Source organism: Numenius arquata, chromosome 8 (assembly GCF_964106895.1).
Source record: "Numenius arquata chromosome 8, bNumArq3.hap1.1, whole genome shotgun sequence".
In the NCBI taxonomy this organism is placed as follows: domain Eukaryota; kingdom Metazoa; phylum Chordata; class Aves; order Charadriiformes; family Scolopacidae; genus Numenius; species Numenius arquata.
Genome location: NC_133583.1, coordinates 29,385,385 through 29,406,287, shown reverse-complemented (window position 1 = coordinate 29,406,287; position 20,903 = coordinate 29,385,385). Strand labels below are relative to the sequence as shown.

Here is a 20,903-nt window from a genome sequence, read left to right as displayed (position 1 = left end):
CTCTGAGGTCCCTTGCTGCCTTCCTGATTTAAATCACCAAGGTCACCTGGAAGACAGGGATACACTTTCCCCGGGTGCTTTCTCCTGATTCGGAGGCTGCCTTGGTCAGAAATTAGGAAACCTGGAGGAGATTATGTTAAATACAGCCTCAACGTCTGAGCTGGCAAATGTGTATGACGTCTATGATGATTATCCATTTCTCTAATATTCTTCCAGAATGGCTGTGAAGCATGTTTCAAAACACTGAAGTTGGATGATTCTGAGGTTTCAAGCAGAAAGCGCTTCAAAATACTGAAAATATTGGTCTTGTCTCATCAGAAGTGAGCAGAGGCCACAGGTATGTTCCTCCTCTTTGCGAATCTCGCCGCCTCCGGAGACGTATACAACAGCACAGTGCCGATGCTGCGGCTGGGCCCTCTCTTCAGCTTCTCCTTTTGCCAGCAGCAAACACGACCGTCTCGACTTCTCACCTCTGTCTGATATATTTCCACTCCCTCCTCCTTTGAATTTTTAAATCACCAGCCACACCTCAGTGCCTGCCTTCCCTCTCTCTTGCTTTCTTTTTGAATGAAGCTTCTTATTAGGGCCACGCTAATCAAAGGCACTTGTGGTAAAGCTGGGAGGGAGAGGGAGGTGAAGACAAAAGACAGGAACTGTGATCAAATAAAACAGTGCTGGGAATGTTCCTTAATTAAGTAAGTCTCAGGATTGCGCAAGCTGCTGTTCCAGTATTCTTAGGAAAGGAGATGTCTTTATGAATCACTATTAATTTTCATTATCAGCCACTGCTAGTTATGTCAAAAAAGCAAGTATAGCATCTTCCCGGCAGCACAGAGTTAACAGATGGGTGTTTCCAGTTCTTTTCACATAGATCCCTGTGACAGGGTTACACGTTTGGGATTTTGTGTACCCTGGCTAGGCTGGGAGCTCAGGCAGCATCTCCTTTGGGCCAGTTGTGTTCTGACCACTCAAACTCACCTCCCACTGAAAAAAAAAGGTTTTTTTCTCCACTGCTTGCTTTGTAACCAACACATAATTAGTTTACGTCATTAAAACACCATTGCTCCAACTGAGATGTGGCTATATTTCCTATGATGGTGGAAAAGACTTCCCCATGAAACTTATGCTAAATCTTAACTGAATTCTGAAGAAGAACACTTTATTGAAAGGGACTAGTGGGACTGAGTTGATACCAGATGACTGAGTTGCTGGGAGGTGAGACAGAAGGACTAGTTAGCACGTGTGCAACAACCAGAGCTGTGATGTTCATTAGGGTCTTAGATCTCCTGGTCTGACAACTGTCCTACCCTGTAACAGTGTTCGTAAGATGTTGAGAACAATTCTTTAACAAAACCACTTCTTTAACAATGCTGTATTTAGAAAAAAATGAGTAAAGTTATGCTTGTGGAGGCTCTGGATGTTCTGCATACCTGTTGTCTCCCACCATGAAAGACACAGTCTTTTTAATTAATGAATGGAAAGCCCTCTCCTGGAAAGCCCTCCTGTTTCTCTTACAAATGGTATGTTACTCCTAAATCAAGTGGTTTATAGGTGTCCTGGGCTCTGACATGGCTCCTCTGCTGGTCCCTGTCCCATTGTAAGGGCCTCCAGATGTCTCACCTAAAGATCTAGTGTCTAAAGGAAAGGCTAAATTGGTTAACTCTGGATGTTGCAAGGGCTTTAAACTTTGCTTCCACCAAAGCCTAGTCATGAAGACCACCTGAGAGGGGAAAACATTATATTTGGTGAGAGCAAAATATGTGCCTTGGATTGCTGCATTAAAAATGGAGAAATTGTAGAAAAAAAAAAATGTTAGTCCTAGAAGTAAGAAAAAGACCTGTTTTCACGTAAGCAACTCTACAATATATCTTTAAATCTAGCATCACGTAGCGTTTCTCTTTGGACACCAATTAGCATAGCTCAACGAAGTACACCATCTGAGTGAGGTATGCTACCAGTCAAAGATCTGGCCCATGGTTTTCTTTTTAAAAGAAAATTGTTTTTGTGAACGAACAGCATGTTTTGTGAAACTGAATACAATTTAGTGAAACATCATTTATTAAGTATAAATTTAAAATATATATAGATATGTATTGCAGTTGAAGGTTACTTGTGCTCTCCATAATTACCACATATACCAATCTACTCGTTCCATAACTTTTCCTTGCTGCATTTTGGAAGGATATTCAGTAATTCATTCTGGTTGCAGAAATCCTTGTATAGAACATGTTTTGTTGGTGCCTTCCTTGGCTCTCAGAGTCCTTAGCAGTGACATTTTAATGGTGTTTAGGGTGTAGAGACTGTGTTGGAATTTATGATCTGCGTTGGACTGTTTCCTGTAAATTCTGGCAGGTCGCTTGCCATCTGGCTGTCTGATAACAGCTACTCTGAGGAAGGCAGTTCATCTCCTTTCCTTTTGCCTGTTCTTAGGCAAAGCCATGATCATCTTGGATGACTTCTGTACTTGGGAGCAAAGAGTGTAGGAAATTTACATGCAGGATGAAAGAGTATTAAAAGACCCAGTTTTAATAGCTGTGGCCTTACATTTTAAAGGCAGGTTCTCTATTAAGTCTCTGCTCATATTTCTTAAAGAGTGTAAACAACTTTCCTTTTTCATTTCAGGAGACACCATTCTTCCACAGTGACCTTTCTTTCTTTCAAATAGTTTTGTGTTGGGTGAAAAACCAGAAACTCTCTTCCACACCAAGGTTATAAATTCTGTCTTGTCTAATTTCCATTAAGCAAACAGAAGTCTTTCTGTCATTTTAATTAATTGCTTTGGATGAAATCCATAGGAGATATACAGGGGATTCTGACAGAGCCACTAGTTAATGACTTAAAAAAACCCACCTTTTCTGACTGCCTGTCCTTGAAGGATCAGTCCTGCGATCTCAAAACCACAGCTTTTAGGATGAAGCATCATGGGAGTTCCCAGCTGAAAATATAAATTGCATAGAAAAAATAGCTACAGTTTTTGAAAAATTATAGCTTTTACAACTCTTTCAAGACAATTCTCACCAGGCAACTGTCAGTACCTGTATTCTGTGCATGGCGATGCTACCTTAATTTATATTACAAGTTATTTTTGCTTGGTCTGGGGCAGTTGTCACAGTATTTAACCCAGATGTAACAACAATTTGAAAGTATGGATGTGTATATGTAAGTTGCACCATAGCGTTCACAAAGCAGTATTTGTCCTGTCATCATTCTCTGAGCAAACAAGTCAAAATTTGATATTCAGATCCCATTCCCCAACAAATGTGGTGGGATGTATTAAGGAGACTTGCTCAAAGTCTGGTCCTTTGGACTGTGTACATTCAAGAGCACGTGCACAAGGGAATCCTAATCCAAGGGCTGGATCAGGAATCAGCCTTTAAAAAAAGATCTATTTTATGGCTTTCCTGTAGAACCTGGAATTTCATTATTGGTTCTTTAGAACTGGAAGCCTAGTTAAAATTAAATGATCTCTCCCATACTTTCCAGCTGTATTAGTTTATGGTTGCTGGGTGGTGATACATGCAAATATCGTCTACTTGTTCATTATAAAAATGCTGACTTGTTCCATACACCTCTATGTCTTCCTTGCTTCCATAAGGACGATAGTTTCTTTGGCTGAAACATCCTGTTCAGTGTTAATAATAAAAGGCTGTAAACCAGTTTGCTCTTAAATTGTTTGCCTTCATGACCCTTAAGCTTTCTGCCAGCTTCTGACTGTGCATGCAAGTAGGAGCTTTGTACTATTTGTCCTTGGTGGTGCATTCACAAAATTTGTTTGTTCGCTGTACTGCAGCCCAGTAGCTCCCAATTTGCTTTTCCTTCTTTTTACTTCCCCGCCCTGAAACTACATCATTACTTTCACTCATGGTCCTAATGAAAAATTTAAAAGTAAAGAAAAATAATTTAGAAATTTTCAATTATGAGAGTGTTTCTTCAAGTATCAACTATGGTAGCACCTAGAAATCTCTGGAAAATGAACAAGCAAACACCTAATTGCCTGTAACCCAAATAAAAGCTATGTTAGTGTGCGGTCACAGAGGTGAAAGAAAGGCCATGTGTTATGTCGCAGCAGCTGCCTCTTGTGCCAAAAAATCAGTGACTCCTGTTATCCCACTGCAACTGGAAGCGGCTGCTTCTTGCCAGTGGCGTGTCACTTATGGTTCTGCAGACTTTTAAATCCCTAATCTGGTCGTTAAGTGATGACTGTAATTAGAAACACTAGAATTCAACATTGGTAGCAGGCACAGTGCCATCCTAACAGATTGGGAGATCATGTCTGCACTCTGAGACAGACCATTTTCATTCCTGTGGCCATGGGGAATACACTATCTGTCATCTCCACCTCTGAGACAGGTTAGCTTTTAAAATAACATAAAGGCTGTGAGTGCGGGAATGACCAGATAGTGATTTGTCTGATTTTCTGAGAAAGTAAAAGAGAATTAAACATCCTGTTCTACCGTGACCTCAGAAAATGTTCTAGGCAATGACCGAGGATTTGTACTGGTAGGTCCAAAGCTCTTGTTTTGGTGGGGTTTTTTCAAGCAAAGTTGTTTTTTCAGCTTTTGCAGAAGAACCCAGTGTCCTTCAGTTTTTTTGGTTGTTGTTGTTTTGGTTTTTTTTTAATTAATGCTAACATCTAAAGCTAATGAGAACAAAGCTCATTTAAGAGTTGGACTATGCATTTGTAATCTCTGCACAAGCAGAAGAGTAGCATTATTTCTAAAGTCACTTTAACTCCACTGATATGTTTTAGCCACGATGATGCTGTGACTAACTTGATTTAAAAAAAAAAGAAGAAAAATGTAGAAAAACCTTTATGTCCTGTGAAAGGAAAGCTTTTCCTGTTGTATATCCGTGCTAGCAGGAAGGCAGAAGGTTAATGAGAAATCCTTCTTTAAAAAGGGTTATTTTTCAGATGTGCACAGGGACAAGCCAAAGATGAGTTGTGTTGTTTCTTGATCCAGAGCAACAAATTAATCTTAAAAACTCATAATTTATTCCAAAGAACACAGAAATTTATTATAACTGTGTCCTCGCTCTGTATTACGCTGCAGCTTCACAGTGTCTGAAAAAATAACTCTTTTATACGTAGATTGTCTTTGATTTCATCAATGTCGTGAGTTCATTCAACTGAGTTCATGGGTTTTTTTTGTTTAACGTTTGGGACAGGTCTCTTCCGTTGGTATGATTTGTTTCCAAAACCATTGACAAGTGCTACAACTGGCCTGCCCTAGATTGTAGGTTTTGACAGGGCTGAGGAATGCTTCCATGAAAATGAGATCTCTCTGAACTGAAGGTAGAAATTAGCCGTCAGAGTTTGTGTTGAAATTGTCTTTCACATGAGTCATAATACTTTGCATTTCTGTAACAGTTTCTGTTTGAAGACCTCAGAACTTTATGTAAATTAATTCAGCAGCATGGAAATGCATAGAAGGAGATAACTTTTGTATTTATGCTTTGCTTTTTCTTGTTTGTTTGTTTTCACAGATGAGCCAACTGCATGAAGAGAACTGGCTGATGTGCCTGAGATCACAAAAGTGCAAGAACTGGCCACACTGACAGAAAGTAAACTTCCCAACTCCTGAATCTAGAGAGAATACAATAAAATGAAAATTGGGGCATCGGAATTTTTGTGGGACTTCTGCAAGTGCAGCATATGGTGAGTGTCCAATGGGTGGCACGCTGTTCTAGGGGTGACCTGGAATACCTGGGGGGGGAATGATGAGAAGAAGCTGCAGCAGAAAGCAAATGATGGGAATGGCATTTAAGGGCAGGTTGGAGAACTGCCTGTGGTTTTAACAGCTGGTTGTGCTGAGCCAAACCGGACTGCTTCCAGCGCAGCCCTGACTGTAGCGTTGGTAATTCCAGCATATTGACCCAAGTGCTTCCTCCTGAGATCTGTGTGGGGGCTGGATCTTTGCTGCCCGGACCTCCTCTGTTCTGCAGGGGTGGTAACTACCTGTGTCTGGAGCACCTCTCTCCTCTCCTTGGAGCCTTGAAGAGGCTACGGCTTGCTGGAAAACATATGGGGGACAGGGGCTGTTTAAGGAATGCTACAATCGTTAGGGGCTATAAGGACTTTATTATACACCTTGTTGCAGTGGGATTCACTTTAATGTTTGGGCTAAGAGGATAACTGAGGGAGCTGAAGCCCCATTGCTTGCATGCTATCTTTGAAAACTGAGCAGGTCACTGTTTCCAGCTTTTCTTTGTTTTGTATTTGTCTGGTAGCTTCTGATTACAATTCTAATACGACCAAATATCTCACAATTAAATGGGAAATATTCATATTTAATGTCTGTAGTGTGACCTGTTTATACTTAAGGAAATTGTCCCATTAAGCACAAGTCAGCCCACATATTAATTTAATCAGAAATCAGCTCATGTACAGAAACAACCTTAGGTTGCCAACTCCTTGTAATGCGGTCACAGAAAACCTGCATAATCAAAATACCATGCACTTTGAAAACATGCACACAAGTGTAAATAGGAGGAGCACTGAAAGGTTTATGGAAGATAGAGCAGCACAGGGAGGAATTGTAAAGGAGCACATCTGGAGCAAGAAACTACTTTTTCTGAAACACCTGTGCCCCTCCAAGAATCCGAATTACTGCACAGTCTTGAGAGGAGACAAAAAGGCTGCAGACACTTAAAATTCCAGCATGATGGCTGCCAATTGGAATAAACTAAATGTAACAAGAGTATGTAACGGACACTCAGTGTCACGAGTATCTGCTCTCCCAAGGACAGCAAATTCCATGATAAGGTCATACATTTCACTTTTTGGCTCCATCCTTTTAGCGCCGTAAATGAGAACTGGTACAGGCTGCCTCGTGTTACGCTGGTCTATTAATAGTGTCGTTATCTGGCCAAACAGTGCCGTGAAATTACCGGCTTATTTCTTTAAAAAAAAATATATATGTGCAATATATAGTGCTGTTCTTATGTGTTGTATGTTAACACACCAGGATTCTCAGGAGAGGAAGTTGAAGAATAAACTCAATTTTTTTTGAGATGAAATACAGTATTTTGATACTCACATTAAGGACTCGATTATTTTATTGTCATACCTAACACAAAGAGTTTGTAACATGCTGATATATAAATGTTTATAGTGCCAAGATAATTACTGATGTGTGATAGTAATTTGTATTTTGTTCCAGCTTCAAAGCTCTTCAGCTATCCCTACCAGTCAACAGCAAGTTCCTACTCCTATAATAGTCAAAAACATGTTTACCTTTGAACTCTGTGGGAACAAGAAGTGGCCCCTTCGGTAATTTTGTGAAATAATGGACTTCAGTAACATTTACTTCACTTGTCTGATCAGCCCTGTGAGTTGCTTTGAATCTAATTACTCAGAGGTAATTGCAGCACGGTTTACCTACAGTTTTACATTTTTAATTATCATGCTAGTCTCAAACAATAGGAGTGATATGTATTTAGGAAGAAGAGGGAAAGGTATTAGTGGTTTTATACAAGCAGTGTTCAGATAATACACACAGACCAAACAAAACATACAACCACTCCAATATATACAGTGTGTATTCAGCTCTTGTGAATTCTAACAGTTACTAGAGCAAACAAAGCAGATGCTCATTTTATATCAGTCCAAAGAAACGTTTTCACTTTGTAGCACTGAGGCCTGAAGTTCTGAAAAGAAACTGGGGATGTTGTGTTGGATTTCCCCAAAAGAAGTTAACTTCTTCATCTCTTAATTTTTGCCTCTTGGCATTTCTCTGTTTTTCTCTTGTTCATTTATGGTCTGTCTTCTGAATGTCCTTTCTTCAGTAATTTTCATTGTCTGCTTTCATATCACTTGGCAAAAACCAAAGTGATAAAGTACAGCTTCTTCCTTAGAGAGAACAATCACCATTGGCTTTACTCTTGTGGTACTTTTATGGGATGCCTTATCTTTTCCTTTCGCTTATGAACAAATGAGATCTGAAATGTGTTTGATGGGAAAGGGGAAGTGGCAAAACCATTTATAAAGTTGCAGCCACAACCTTGAGAAAGAAAACACCTTTCAAATCTGTAAGGGAAAGCTGGATCCCTTTTGGTTTTTGTAGTCATTCCCTTTTTACGAAAGAATCAGGATTATGCCCTGTCATTGCTTGGAATTCTACTATAGTTACTTTTCTTGGAGTTTTCCCCACTGTAATGTCTGATGCCATCACTGAGATTAATGATGGTAGTCTCACAACTCGGAGAGATTTATAGACTTCCTTTCACATTTTAAGAAACTGAGACTCAAAAAGGCTAAGTCATTGGTTCAAGTTACAAAGGAAGAATATAGCAAAATTGTGAGTTAAATTTGGATCACCCAAGTCCTGTATCAACACTTTCACCCTAACACTATTGTTCTTTTGTGATGCAAAGAATAATATGTGACTCATACGTGTATGCTTCTTTTTTACTTCTATATAACCATTTAGAAGAGGTTATATACGAATTATATTATGAATGTGAATAACTCAGCATGATCTTAAGGAGGAAATATCCAGAAAGATGTATTATCATTTGGATAAGATTAAAAACTTGCATTTTTTTAAGTCATCAGTGAAGGCTGATGGCCAAAATAACTCGCTAGCTGCAGATATTGCTGTAGTATCTTCCTGACCACCTCTTTGAAAAAATGAAACATTGGGACTGGGAAACTGTATATTTGGTGAAAGAATGGATAATGGCATGATCACAGTGAAAAGTCTGGTAGAGGAATTAAAAGAAGGAAATACTATCGAGCTTTCCAGGGCTTCTGAATTTCAGAATAAAAAAAAATAAAAAAAGAACAAAAGAAAAACAACTGAATAACAAAAAGCAGAATGAAGGAGATATTATTTGACACTTTGTGACATCTTTCCTTTCAACTGTAGCCATTACATGATTTTCCTTTACCCTTTCAACCTGCAGACTCAATTCATCTTCTTCCACAAACTAACTGTCTTCACGAATTCAACTCTGCCAGTCCTGGCTCCTCTGTAACTTTGGACTTGCTGAGTTCATTATTATCCACAGCCATTTTTCCAGTCTCCATTCACATCCCCAGGCACACCTCTAGCTCCACTGCTTTATTTTATTACCGAACCTTTATTTATTTATTCATTTATTACCGAACCTTTCAACACTGCTCACTTCTGAACTCTCTCTGCATGCTCCCAAGCTCTTTGCTGCCTCCCTCCCTTACTCAGAGTTTAGGTCGGAGAAGCAGCTGGTGAAATTAGATGTAATTCCTCCACAAACCCACTGACAGATGCAGAAACTTGCTCTCCTATCTGAGACCACCTGCGCTGTGCATGCAGCTGCTGCTGTATCTAGAGGAACAGGAGACTGGGTGGCGAGAAAACTACTCCTAGATATGGAAAACATGTGTCCTGAGCCTGAGTGGCTGAAGAAAGCCAGCTCTGCAGAATAATGCCGCGTCCTTCACTTTCTGCCTCCTCTCCATGCTCTGGGACTGGAGTACTGGCTGAGGATCAGATGCACTGCAGATTTCAGGGACTAGCGTAGCATTGCCGTGTGCTTTTGGATAGGTGGTGTGCTTCTCTCTGGGAATTTTAATTTCAGTGGTGGATGCATGATTCAGATGGATGAAATAGAGAAAATGAGCTAAAGAGGAAGAGATACAGGCTGCAGCTGTAGTAACTTTGCCTTCAGGGGAATGGGAAAGGATGAGAATATCAGCTGTCACAAGAAGGCGTCCCTTTCTTGCTGCCATACAGGACTCTCCAGCACAACAGCAGAGATAATCTACAATAGTTTATTTCACAGCCTGTTGTCATTCACTTGGAATGACCAAACCCAGGACAAAATCCAAAAACTGCAGGAGATTTCATAGGACAAGCTCTTCAGCACATACCTCTGTTAGACACATGGTTGCAGGATTCTGAAAATGAGGCTTAAAAAAAGGAGCAAAGAGGACGTATTCTGGAGTCTGCGATTCCATGGGTAATGAAGAGAGGAGAGATTTTGGATTTGTTTCTAACAAAATAGGAGTATGGCAAACATGGTTTCCTTCATTATATGTTACCGCTGTTGCCTCACATCTGCAAATCCAGCTGAAGAAACAAACAGCTGGGAAGATCCCTATGGCTCACTGTTTTTTATCCTCCCCCATCCCCATGACACCAATGCAATTATTTGCTGGGACATGCTGTAACGTAGGACAATGAAATTACCTAAGCTAAGAAACAACTTTTTTTCTGAGGAGATTTTTCTGGGTTTTTTTCAACCTGAGTCATTCAACAGATTGAGTTTGCATGGGAATGGGCCGCTGGGTTGCAATTCTTACACCTACTTTTACTACTACAGCCAACGTACAATGGGCTATGGTGTCCAGATAGCAGTACTACATACAATGTATCCCTAGATATCACTGGCTTGATATTTAAGAAGACCAGGAGAAGGCACAAGCAGTGCCATACCATAAAGTGACTACTTGTAGTTCTTTTATTATCAGTAGGGCAAAATAAGTACAAAGTAATGAAGGTGGTGGGTGAATGACGAACTGTTATTCACTAAGTCCTTCAGTAGTAGGGGGCATATGTTACAACAAGTAAGAGGTAGATTTAAAACTTTGATTGAAGAAAGTACTTCTTTAAATGGCGTGTAATGAACTTCTGCAATTTGTTTCAACAGGGGGTGATGGAGGCCAGTTTAAAATGGGATAGGGCAAATTCATGGATGCCAAGTACATCAATAGCTACTACAAGGAATAGGCAGAGATGTATCTTCTAACATCACTCACACAGTTTTGGGTGTTGGGCAGTAGGAGGGACCACAAAAAGTGGTCAGGCTCATGGGCTCTCCCAAAACAGTTTTTTTAGTTGTTGTTGTTGGAGGCAGAAACCTGGGCGAGATGGACCATTGGCCTAAGGGCATTTCTTATACCCACAATATAAATAGGCCTGGACTTGCTTGATATATATCTCAGATATTTTGATTTGCTTTAGTTTTGAGTAGTACGCTATCCAATAGTATGTGAACAGAATATTGTAACAATAAACATAAGATAAACCATTGTTAGAGGTCTTGGGAAACAAACTGCAGCCAGGCACAAAATTAATCATTTCCAATACGTACTGAAGGAGAGGTTACTCTTTCAGGATCCAAAATTTTTTGTATCAAATAGAATTTGTGCCTAAGAAAGACAACTCACTTTCTTGCTCTGGTTTCCTTAGTACTTGGTAGATGTGGAAATGAGTGGTTTTGAGAGGACTTACAGGGATCTCTGGAGATTGAAGTCCAGAGGAATGTGGCTGCTGTAGAGATGGGAGTTGTACCATATAGTCCTTTTTAGCTCTCATGAAGATGCCTGCAGTTAGGCTGGGTGCAGCTTGGAGTTTTGGCGTTTTTTAATTGACTAACATACTCTTTACTGAAATTGTTAAGTACTCATGATGTAGCAGTGGTTAACTTTGAGCCTATCCGATCTATGCTGTTCCTAAGTGACCAAATCTACTGCAAACACGTCACTCATACTTTTCTCAGGACATAACACAAAGATATTTGGAGGGACAAAGAACCCCCATTTAAAGATACAAGATGAGCCAGCTTGCATTATTTTTAAAATTTTGGGTCAAATTCCTTTCTGACTCAGTACATTTCCTGCATATTGATTTTCCTGAAGTTAAATAAGGCATAAAACCCACCCTTTGTCACCAAAAGCAGTACAGCTGTTTCCAGGACCATGAGTCATGTGTATGACTTCTCTTTTTAACTTCCCACTGGCTTTTTAAAAATATACTTTAAATCAGTTTTGCTTTTCAACACCAAAGAGAAAGAGCAATAATTTTTCCCAAGAACTGGAGTTTTGGGCAAAACATTAAGTTTTCATATGCTAAGAAGGGTGTGTTGTGAAGTTGTTTAAAACTCTGACATTGACACAATATTACAGAAAACAGGAGAAGCAATGATTACATACATCTAAAATTCAGATTGGAGGTAATAGAATTGTCTTATTTAAACAATAGTGAAACACAGCTTTTTTAGATAACCATGCAGTCTAGACCTTCTCTGACCAAGGTAGGCATCAGAGTGGTTAAAATGTTGGTTGCTAGAATACCTTGTAGAAGCAAATTAATGTTAGCAGCAGTGGGAAAAATTGAGAAGTTTAGGCTACACCTCCACTTTTTTGGGAATGCATTCATATATAGTTCGTTAAGTATTGAAGCTTACGGAAGTGGGTATGCTGAAAAAATAATAAACACAGGTGCAGGGTGAGATTGAAATTCTCATTGAATTATTTTGTGTAATCCCATCTGGATTAGCAAAACAACCACTGATGATTAAGACCAACTTTTTCTTGTCCCCTTTCTGTAGTATTTCAAACAGTGGTGTAACAACCTGGTCTTCGCATATTTGCTTTTGAACTTTGTTCTGTTTTCCTCCATAACTTTTATTATGCCAGGGATCTAACCCGACCTGTATGTACCTCCAAAAGGAACTCTTCGTGCTCTTCTGAAGTAACGTCATCTCATTCCTCTTCTGGGTCCCTGGGATTGTATACAGGGACTCATTTGGACAAGGCTGTGGCCACAGCCTTTGTTTGATGCCCAAAACTTCTCCAGTGGTACAAAGAAGCTGCAGTCCTCTCGACAATTCACTTAGTCTCCTGTTTTTATAAAAATAACAGGGAAAGGCAGCGTGGCAGAAGCTTGTTTTAAAAATTACCTTGTTCCTTGTCAGACATTGTTGCTACACTTGAACACGTTCAGCTCCCTGTCATTTAACTCTAGTGACTGTGTGATTTGCCACAAAGATGCAGGCGGTGGCGGAGGGAAGAGAGAGCACAGTGATCTGAAAATGGAGTTATCTAAGTGTGTGTCTGTGTGTAGCCCTGCTGTGATACCAAGACGGGGCAGTCTGGCACATGTGTGTCTCCCTGGTTGTTACCACAGTATCTTCCAGAGCCTACAGAGCCGAGCCTGACCACTGCGTTATATGCACAAAGAAAAAAGATGCGGATAAACTATGTGATTCCTCCCAAGTCACCTGGCAATCTGTGCCACATCCAGGGAACTTCATGCATTACTTCTATGGGTTACGGTCAGGCCTATTTACCATAAAGCTCATGAATTGAGGAATTTATGACACCTCTCCTCAATCTAATTCCTTCTTTTGGGTTTAAAAAAGCCACTGCAGTGCTTTGACTGGCTTATCAGGTGCTGTACTGGGAACCAAATGCTCGACTTGTCTCTCAAGAGCAATACTGAGATTTAGCTAAAGTGTATAAAGTACTCTGAAGATTAAAAGCACACTAGTCCTAGGTACTATGTGGGAACAGTGGCTTTCCAGCAGTTTAGATTGGTTTTGTCAAAGTCACATCACCTGCACTTTTAAAATTATATGATAACCATGTATCATTTTATATTATATTAATATGATAAATGTATGAAATCTATATATTTGTACTCATCTCCTCTAAGGCTTTTGGTCTGTTTTATGAGCTGAGAAGACAGCATGTATCCTCCTGACTGCTGTGTTTAAGATCAAATGTAAAAATTCAGCGAAGGATTAACGAGTGAAATCTCCAAATGTTTTTACAGTTTCACACTTCTCGCACATTTGCATAAATTTTAACAAATAAGTAATTTTTAGTAAAAATAATGGCAGAGACATGACAACACAAGAAAGGCTGAGACTTTATTTGATAGTTCTGGTATATATTATGAACCTGCCAGTTTTTTTTTCAAAGCTTTTCACTTTTATATTTGAAGTCTGGTAAGTAACTAAAAAAAAACCCAAATGTGATGCAAGGTTTTTATGGTAGATTTTTCTAAGGCAAAGATCAGTGGATTAGCTTCACACCAGCATCACAGTTTAGGCAATTATTAATTCATTTAAGAGGACAGATAGTGGGTTTTAAGTCAAGTTGTAACAATGCACCCAGAAATACATACAAGAACACAAACTTAATTTCTTTTTATCTCTCTATGAACAGATATATGTACACACATGTACACACCTGTGTGAATTATAAAGAGGCATATATCAGTCCATAGGTGGGAGGTATGTATAAGTTAGCTTCTTCCCATTCCTTGGCATAACCCTGTGAATAACCACATGCACAAGTCAGTGCAGGATCAGGTCCTGGTTTGCCTTTTAAAAAGTGATCTGCTGCTAAGCAACCATTTTCTGCCTGGATGAAAGCAGAAACCTTGCAAATCATAAACAAATACGTGGGTCCACGCAGAGGCCAAGTTAAATAAAGTGATATCGTTTACCCTAACTCTGCCTGCTCCTCTTTTTTTCACGGTAAAAGTTTCAGTGAAAAATAAGAGGGAGTGTAGGACACAGAGCTTTAAAGGAAGGATTTAAAAATTAAATAAATAGGAAGTATGATGCACAAGAAGTTTTCAGCCACTATGGAAAATAAAAAAAGACCTCCAGAGGAGATAAAAATAAATTAATTCAGACTTTTAAAGCCAAAACTAAAAGTGGATTTGAGATTCTCCTTTTTTGCCTCCATGTGTAATAATTACAAATGTGTCATTTCTTCCATAAAACTTAATGTGGAATGGAGAGCACAAGGAGTTACTTTTGATATCTCTATTTACAGTTATTTTTATTCATGTCAACCAGATGTACTCGTGCACTGAAATGTCATTAACACCCAAGGCTGGCCTGGTGACCTTCAAAAAGAGAGCCACAGTCTCTGCAGAAACGACAGAGCTGGTGGTCCTTGGTTTGCTCACTGACATGGCACGTGCTCTCTGGCTCATTGCTAAGAATCTAATTTTCAGAGATCTTTGTATCCCTAGAAACACAGCTGGCACCCAGACATTGCATTTTCAAAAGAAAAATCTAATGAAAGGAAAATTAGGTGCCTAAATCTCAGTGTAACTAGATGCTTAATCTATTAAGGTACTTTTGAAAATCTCATTAAGCATCTAAATATCTTCAGAAAAATCTGATCCTCTGAGGTTGAGCAAAATCCCCTTGAAATCTATGGGAGTCACTCCACTAACTTCAGGAGGTTTTGAATTAGGCTATTATATTGTACCAGTTGTATTGTTATATTGCACCGGTTTTGTATCTCTGAACAGCAAATCCTACAGCTGCTGTGTGGAAGGATGCCCACCTTCAAGTATCATCTTAGACTGGAGAACGCAGCAGGGTACCTAATCAGGTAATTTCTTACTCTACATCAGTTTATATGATCTAGAAGTAATAGTCCTTGAGCAGAAGTGGCTACAAGTGGCTGAGCCTCTTGGTCTGTGATCTGGGGACAATGGTATGGAGAGCCTGAAGGGAGCAGATCCTTTCTGAGAATGATGCCTGCACAGACTGTCTCCTGGTGACACAAACAGCTATTTGATCGCTTCCGTTCACGTCCCCATTCCCATATCATCCCCCAGATGCAGAAAATCCCTGGTTCAGGTCCGCTCACCTGTGAATATGTACTACCCATTACATGGTTTCTACTTCCTTTTCTGTGTCTGCTTTGTAATGTGGAAGTTTTACAGCGAAAAAAAAAGCTCTGTACAAATACTTCCTTCACATTTCACTTCCTAGTCAAGCTGTAGAGTAAATCCCTAAGGACTGTTCTCTCTGCGCATCTCCATATGCAACGCTCTACATTTTTTAACTGCAATACATCTAATCATGGCCCAATATCTGTCTAAAGAAGCATAAATTCTCCCCAAATGATGAACAAGACAGGCAAGGCCCATTGTCTTCTCCTGATCTTTGGGGCAAAGAGACTGACCCCTGTGCCTTTCCCAACAAAAAAGTCTGGTGTTTAGCACCTGAAAAATAGAGGCCTGCTTATATTTTCAAAAGCACCTGAAGCTTTTCCTTTATTTTCCTTCAAGCCTTAAATAATTCGCAACACCTGCTATTAAGGATTTAATGTTAAAGAAAAATAACTTTGGATGCCTTACTTTGAAAATCCAGTCAAATGGATTGGGAAATGGATTAGTTTGCTATACAATTCCAGTAACACACACAAAAAAAAGGGGAAATTGTGATATTTTTTTTTCCTTAAAAATCAGTGCCAATTTGCCTTATGGTTTGATCACAGGTAACCTACAAACAGTGAGCACAGTGTTGCAAGGTGCCCAAACATCTTGGTTCCCATAGGAGGAGGAACTCAGAAGAGTTGGCTTTGCAGAGATCAGTGAGCTGAAAGATGAGATCAGAGAGAACAGAAGGCTCAAATTTTCTTGATGCTCTTTGACTCTGTCTGTTCCCTGGTAAGTTCATTTTTCTGACTACCTCTGCACAGTCTTGCTCATGCAAACTAAAAGCAACCAGGTTGGCTCCTGCGGCTACAGCAAAAAAAGGGAAACAGGAATACTGCCTGGCAAATGGAAGGGAACAAAATCGGAAATTTTTGCAGAGAAGCTTTTGAAAATTGCTGAAACCCTGGAATCTTTAGGAGCACAGTGACAAGTTTCCTGTAAAACGGAAGGGAATGGAAAACATTTGACATTTTTAATATGTTGATGATGCTTTTTAACTTGCAGTAAGAATAAAGTGACACACTCATATATTTAAGACATTTTCACTGTAGAATTTCCAACCTTACAAGCATCACGTTTTGGCCCTGGAGGCTGCTTTTGTAGAAACCGATATTGACATACTCACTAATCTTTGGAGGGCTTCAAGCAAGGAAATAATATGTAATCTGGAGGCATGTCTGCAGAAAGCATTCTGTGTACATAATGCCATCATAGACAAAGTTAAGCCTTACAAAAATACATTTATATTTTCTGGTTATCTTCCTATTTTGAAGTCTCAATATCAAATGTTGTAAAAACTTTAAAGAATGTAGCAATTGGTGCTGTTATTTTTAAGCAAGTGAAGCTGGTATTGTCACTCAATATTGGGTGGGTTGTGATTAGAGACAGATCAGTGCTATGAATTCTGTTGAGGAGAGATGAAACACTGCCAAACTTCATGTTGATGCTCCTGATACCACGGCTCCTGGAGAATAAATAAACCTCTAAAAAGTACCTTTCAAAAAATTACTCCTAGCTATTTCTGGTTAAAACAGAATTAGAAATACCTGTTTTCTGGGAAGCACCTTTTCAAGGGGAAGTTACAGAGTTGTGTAGGGAAGGAGGGCTTCTTGATTGCTAACAGTGACAGCAGCTTTCATTTGTATGAGGTTTTCCACCACAATATTAATGCTATCCTTCAGTATGAAAATGGATGGCAAAAGACTTCTAGATGACTGGAGGAGATTGTCACAGATTGTGGAAAGATGTTGTGGTTAACAGGCAGCCTTCTCTCTCAGGCAGAATGCCTTCTTCTTTAAGACAGCTGATCCTTGGCGTGTGGAAACAGTAAAACTGAGAGCAACTACACTCAGAATGAAAAAGGGAAATTGTGTCAATTGCCTTTGGTTGCATTTCCATCAATGTTTATCAAGGGAAATTACACCAGGGTGAAAGAGAACATCAAGTACAGGGCGCTCAGCAAATCACCACTGAAGTTGAATATTTATGAAAATTTAATAGGGCATGTAGATTATAACTGGTGTCTTTCAAGGCTGACTACTAAGGAATATACAGAGAAGGCATGTGATGGGAAATAAAGTTTACAACCCCGGTCCATGTGAGTTGATTGAGGCCAGATAACAAACTGTAATCTCTGTCAGCCTTCTTGTATATTATACTCTAATTGCAATTAATAGCTCTGTGTACATGAAGTCTCTTAGCAATTAGCCTTTTCTGCTTAAGCTTGGAAACAGGAATGTAATTCAGATATAACTGTTAAGCTGTGAAAGGTCTTTAAGTCCAAAAGCAATCTGAGAATAAACAAACATACCTCCTTCCTTGAAAACAACATGCTTGTAAAGTCTTGCACAAATACTTCCTGAAAATGAATATAAAAATAAAAATTTATGTTAAGCCCTAAAAACGTCACACTATAGCAGAATCTTTACCTCCAGGGTGGTGACAGACTGAGAAAAGTCATCCATAACAGCAGAATTCAGAAAAAGCTGGTCTGCCTCAAGAGAGCTGCATTATTCAGTGCAAAAACTAAACTTCATGGGAGCTAATTAATCTGGCATTAACTTACCCTTTACAGTAAAGGTTTTGAAGTTTAAATGTTCAGCTACATGCTGCTTATTTTACCTTAATGTCTGACTGAATCAGTGGGTCGATAGGCTAAAGCCCAACCACACCAGCTTCAGACTGTGAAACATGAATCTTATGCTGGCTGGGAGGAAGAACAAAATCTTCCTCACATCCCAGGATCACTATCCTTCACTTAAACATTATCAAGAGCTAATAAACCTTGCCCCATCTTTGCATGAAGGAGGCAGGTATCATCAATCCCATCTTATGAGTGCTGATATCTTGGAGAGATGTGAAGTAACTTGACCAGTTCAGTTGGATCCTTCTTTTAATCAGTAGATAACATCCTCAACATAAGAGGATATTAAATATTAACACTTCAAAATACGAAACCTGTCTCCAGCTGAAAAATACATTGTTTAATGAGGGAATAAATACAATCATTCTCTTTGAAATGCAAAACTGGCTTTGGTTGTAGCAGACTAAATATTAACAGTACTTCATAGTAATAAAACTGACTTTCACTGACCAAGCCTGGAGTCACAGCAGTTGATGGGCATAATACAACACAGACAAAATATAATGTGTAATATTAACTATAATGCCCTACTCCAACTCTGTTTACCTCTGTACAAATGTCTTATTTCTTTGCAGTCCATCCATAACCGAAGACAAGCTGCCTTATGCTGGTGAGTTAATTTTGTTTGGCGTTGACGTCTTTCCTCAAAGTAGCGAGGAGCTACTTTTGTAACATTTCAAATTTGAAATTTATATTTTAATGTGGCAATACTATTTAACATACAACAAGGTGTTAAAATAAGGACTGAAAATGTCAATTATTATGAGCAATGTTTTGTGGAAAGGCATTATTCACTTGTTTGCTTCATCCCAATATTTACTATTTTAAATGTCAGTGCTGTAGGTTCAACCGCCTCTCTTGTAATTTAGATAATTTTGTTTTTTTCAGGATTTGGTTGTATTTCACAGTAGTAACACATACCACCACTTTTATAAACAGCTATTATCTCTTTCCCTTCACAAATCATTTTCACTGAGCAAAACATATGGAGAATTTGGTTTCAAATGTTTCATGTTAACTCTTACCTTGTCCCTCTCTATCCGTTAACAGTTCATTTGGGGTTTGGGTCTTCAGTCAACTGGCAGCATGCCAGCCCTAAAGAGAGATGGCAGATGCTTGAAGCTGCACAGTCAGCAGTATCAGGCGGGCCACCCTTCTCCCCTTGAAGGGGGAAAAGACACAGTGCAGCTGGGAAGTACCAGTGTTGTGCTGGCTCCACCACGCACAACATCCATGGGCATAAAATTCATCACCGGCCTAATGCAAGTGGAAAAATTCAGAGCAATTTGCCTTTGCTTCAGGTTTTGCTGAGATTGGGCTGCTGAGGGCTGGACAGCAGCAGATCTTTCCTGGTCACTGCTGCTCTCCACAACCTCCAGGCAATATAGAGCTGTAAAACCTGGTAGAGAGCTTGAATCACGATTTTGGTACTCACTTTCTCACCTACATCAGTGGATGGCAGACAGGCCTGAGAGCAATTACACTCCTCGGTATGAAACCTCTCACATTAATAAGGCTCAGTTTAGCGCTGGGGATTCAGTGGGAGACTGCATCTGACTCCAATGGGCTGTAGAACAGACCCTAAGTACAAAACTTTACATTACCTTAACTTTGCTTTTTAAAATAGACCGCTGATACTGAGAATTATATAAATAAATACATAAGTTTACTGTTCAACATAATGGAGAGCTGCCACTTGGTAAACAGACATGTTTGCATTAGAGAAGTAAAATGTAATTAAGGTTACTTAGTGCTGGGAATCTTAACATTATTTGGATTATTTTGTCATTGCTAATGTATTAATCAAATCCATATCAGCGGTTGTTCACTGTCTTTAGTAATAGTGTCTCATTTGTTTTTCTTCTAAAATTATTACTTATATTTCATGCTTAATGTGTAGCCATTTTAATGATGAACCTCAAAGTTGAAATGAGCATGTGATTTATTTGTTTCCTTGTAGTTCCCAGTTATGGGAACTCTCCCACCAAAGAACAGCTGCGCTTAACGTCTGATACACTTTTTCACTTGCAAAAACAGATCAATTAACTAGAAAAAATGTATAAGCTGACTGTAGGCTTAGCAACTTTATTTTCTCTAGTGGTGGCTACTAGTCAAATGTTGCTATATTTAAGCACAATTTTCCAAAAATCTATATTCTGGATAAGTATACTGCTCTGTCTTTTGTAAAAGTATTAGGAGCTTTAACAGATTCTGCTTCTGCATTTCATTGGTGATGATTATTCTCATTCTAAGGGCCAGCTTTGTTACAAGGTGGCTCTAGATACACAGTAATTATCCTATTAGAAATGAATGCTGCAGAGAGTTTTAGGTGAGGAAATAAATGGGTGCCACCTCATTTCATGCTCACCGAGTGGCAATAGCTTCAGTCTGATCCACGCTATGTGTAAGGTATCAGAAAGGGTTTCATAGCTAATTCCATGTAGCCCAAAATGCCCAGTCACACACAGTCTTAATGGCAGAGAACAATTCAGTTTTTTTCAACTGCTGTACTTGCCTCTGGAAGATCCAAGGGAGCAAGAACAGCATGCCAGAAGCTTCAGGGAGACTGTTTTCTCCAACATATTATATGCAGAGCACAGGCAGACCTCTGGACCTCTACTGAAGGAGCCAAGTTTTTTTTCAGGGAACTCTCTATCCCTACATGAAGTACTGTTTGCAAAATACAAAAGCTGTAGCATATGAGTTCAACAAAAAGCTGTCTCATAGTGTGGATGCAGTGTTCCATAGGGATAGGGATTGACTAAGCAGAATCCATAATAGCTCACAAAATCCCTAAGCAAGGA

At 39.4% G+C, this 20,903-nt stretch overlaps 1 long non-coding RNA gene across 1 annotated transcript in view; it reads left to right on the top strand.

Moving 5' to 3' along the window:
* The first annotated feature begins 4,254 nt into the window (after positions 1–4,254).
* LOC141467696 (uncharacterized) overlaps positions 4,255–20,903 on the top strand; it is a 92,916-nt gene continuing 76,267 nt past the window's right edge. The window contains exons 1-5 of the long non-coding RNA XR_012463333.1: positions 4,255–4,500; positions 5,485–5,656; positions 13,934–14,001; positions 15,039–15,121; positions 18,675–18,709. This is a non-coding gene — a long non-coding RNA (uncharacterized lncRNA). The remainder of the gene's footprint in view (positions 4,501–5,484; positions 5,657–13,933; positions 14,002–15,038; positions 15,122–18,674; positions 18,710–20,903) is intronic.